The sequence below is a fragment of the Merops nubicus genome, unplaced genomic scaffold (genome assembly GCF_000691845.1).
Source record: "Merops nubicus isolate BGI_N331 unplaced genomic scaffold, ASM69184v1 scaffold45197, whole genome shotgun sequence".
Taxonomy (NCBI): Eukaryota; Metazoa; Chordata; class Aves; order Coraciiformes; family Meropidae; genus Merops; species Merops nubicus.
In genome coordinates, this window is record NW_008620478.1 from 1 (window position 1) to 3,075 (window position 3,075).

The following is a 3,075-nucleotide window of genomic DNA, read 5'->3' on the forward strand; positions in this document are numbered from 1 at the left end:
GGGTACCCAGTACAGAGCCCGGCGCCGCTCACCGGCCGGAGATCCCGTGTTTGTCTCCTGCCATCCCTCTGACTGGTGCTGGGTGCCCCCCGTGACTGGGTTGAGCCGGGCAGCGTTGTGCCCAGCGGGCTGTCCTCACTTGCAGCGCCCGTTTCAGTTGCGCTTCAGCCGCGCTTCAAACTGCTTTGCCTCTGGAGCTGAAAGACCTCGAGAGCGAAGGCGCCCGCTCACTCGCTGACCCTAACCCTAACACTCTTCTTTCTGGTGGGGGTGTTCCAGGGATATCAAGGACACGACGGTGGGCACGCTGTCCCAGCGGATCACGAATCAGGTCCATGGCTTGAAGGGACTGAACTCCAAGCTTCTGGACATCAGGAGCTACCTAGAGAAAGTAGCCGTGGGCAAACTCCCCATCAATCACCAGATCATCTACCACCTTCAGGATGTCTTTAACCTGCTTCCAGATGTCAACCTGCAGGAGTTTGTCAAGGCCTTTTATCTGAAGACCAATGACCAGATGGTGGTCGTTTATCTGGCCTCTCTTATCCGCTCCGTGGTTGCCCTGCACAACCTCATTAACAACAAGATTGCCAACAGGGATGCAGAGAAGAAGGAAGGACAGGAAAAAGAAGAAAGTAAAAAGGAGAGAAAAGATGAGAAGGAGAAAGACAAGGAGAAGAGTGATGTCAAGAAAGAGGAGAAAAAGGAGAAAAAGTAAAATGTGTAGTTTTTTTATTTGTAAATTAAAAATCTTGTAAACTAAATCACTTTGATGCTGGGTTCTTTTCTCTCGTTGAAAGGGTCAGTGCTCTGCTTTGGAATCTGCTTTTTGTGTCCATCATAAGGTAGTGGGACAGATCTCCTCATGCTGGCAGCTGTCCCAACAAGCAGCTGGTGGAGCACTTTGGCTTCAGCCCTAGGCAGGGAAGGGGTAAAGCCAGGGGAAATATGTTACTACTTTTTCTTTTAGGGCAGCACTCTGCCTCCCCTCAGGATGCCTTCAAGGATGTGCAGGCCAACAGCTGAGCATTCCCACCACGCACCTCCTCAGCCATCTCACCTGCACTGAATTTGCACTACTCTGAGACCTACAGTGGTGGTTAGCACCAAGTCATGGCTGAGCTGAGGAGAGTTCCAGAAGCACCACTGAGGGACAAGTAGAGAGGCTGCTGCTGGCTGGGTCCTTCCAGATCAACCTTGGCCTGGGCTAGTACTGTTGTATTTATTTGCTCCACAGCTCTGGGCCAGCAACAGATGGGGCTGGGCTGACAGTCTGTGCCGCTCACTCCTCAGGCTGTGTGGATGAAACATCTGTGGTGGCACCAACCAGGCTGGGTCTCACAACATCTACCCTGCTGTCCTGCCCTGCGCCAGGGACAGGCCCTGCACGTCACTGCCCTCCTGGGCCAAAGGGGCAGGAGGGACGTGCTGCAGCAGCTCCTAGGAGCTGGGGCAGAGGGGATGTGCCTCTCTCAGGCACAAGATGCCACCAGTTCCTCTGCCACCTCCAAGTGCAGCAGGACATGTCCCAAGGGAGTACAAAAGGATTGCCCACACCATGGCACGAGTAGAACAAATCCCCGACCAACAAACCAACCAGGTGCTGAAACGCAAAGTGGTGGCAGAGCAGCTGGACACGGGCAGCCCCAGGGAGGAACAGTGGGTTGGTTTAGTTCTGCTGTGCTGGATTTTTTTTGTTTAGATCTATTGTGGATTTTTTTTTTTTGTTTTTAACTGAATGCCACCAGTCTGTGGCCATTGGCTTCATGCACCTGGTTTTGTTCTGCCACTCTGGGGTTCACAGGGTGGTGTAGGGAGGCAGCTCCAGCTCTGTCAAAAGCCTGGAGACATTTTTAGGGAAGTGACTAGAGGTTAGGTGAAGGCAGGAGCACAGTGCCCAGCCCGACCTTTCCACTTGGAAAAAAAAAAAAAAAAATAGGTGTTATTCCATGGCCTCAAGTTGCCCCAGGGGAGGTTGAGGTTGGAGCTGAGGAACAATGTCTACCCCTTGAGGGTTGTGGAGGCCTGTGCCAGGCTGCCCAGGGCAGTGGTGGAGTCCCCACCCCTGAAGGGGTTTCCAAGCCATAGAGATGTGGTGCTGAGGGACATGGTTTACCACTGGACTGAGCAGTTAGGTTAATGCCTGGACTTGGTGATCTTAAAGGTCTTTCCCAACCAAACCGCTCCATGATTCTGTGATTCATGACCCCCCTGAGGAGCTCCTCCCACCCAGCCGCCGCAGGGGCTGCCCGGGGCTGTCCCTCCGTGCGACACAGGGACAGGGACTCGCGCCTCGGCAGCTGCTCATCGTTTATTGCACAAGAAGTGGGCGTGGCTGAGGCAGGATGGTGCGGTACAAAACTATCCGCTGCCCGGTCAAAAGCTACTGCAGCATCTTCTATCCGTAGACTTTGTACACCAAGGCTTGCACGGAGCTGTCCCCCTGCACACCGGGGAGGGGACAGGGGTGCCGGTGGAATCCAGGCAAGGGGCAGATCCCTCAGCTGCAGCTCCGGGAGCTCCTGCCACCAGCCCAGCCGGCGACGAAGGAAATGCAGGGAGCCTGGGCCGAGTCCACAAACCTGGCAAAGGCCAGAGGTGCCCCGACGGTGACCGGAGCCCCCGAGGCTGCTGCGGAGCACCAGCTCCGAGCAATGAGCCACTTCACTATGAACTACAACCACACGGGCTGGCAACTCAAAACACGCAATGGACACGGCCGGCCAGAGTCTGGGCCTGGGCAGCTGCAGGCCTGGCAGGAAGGGGCTGTCCCAGCCCTCGCGTGGTGCACCAGGCCCAGCAGCACCGGCCGGGGCTTCCCTGTGACCTTTGCTGGGTGCAGGATGGGGCCCAAATGCGACCTGAGAGTTAATTCAAGAGCCATTTCATCTCTCCTCCTCACCCGTGTGTATTGAAACACCATGAAAAGGCAGCAAACACTAGGGGGGGGAAGAGCCTGTGCCGAATCCAGATCCCATCAAAGTCTGTGGGAGGGGCACCAGGAGCCCCAGCGCAGGGCGCACTGCCCACCAAGGCCCAGGGTTGTGCCCGGCCCTCGCCTCAGCCCGCGCCCTC

General features: G+C 56.1%; 1 pseudogene across 1 annotated transcript; it reads left to right on the top strand.

The window, feature by feature from the left end:
• The first annotated feature begins 277 nt into the window (after positions 1 to 277).
• On the top strand, positions 278 to 764 carry LOC103776597 (annotated as a pseudogene). The gene has a single exon (XR_608182.1). The product of XR_608182.1 is annotated as a 26S proteasome non-ATPase regulatory subunit 7 pseudogene (transcript).
• The last annotated feature ends 2,311 nt before the right edge of the window (positions 765 to 3,075 follow it).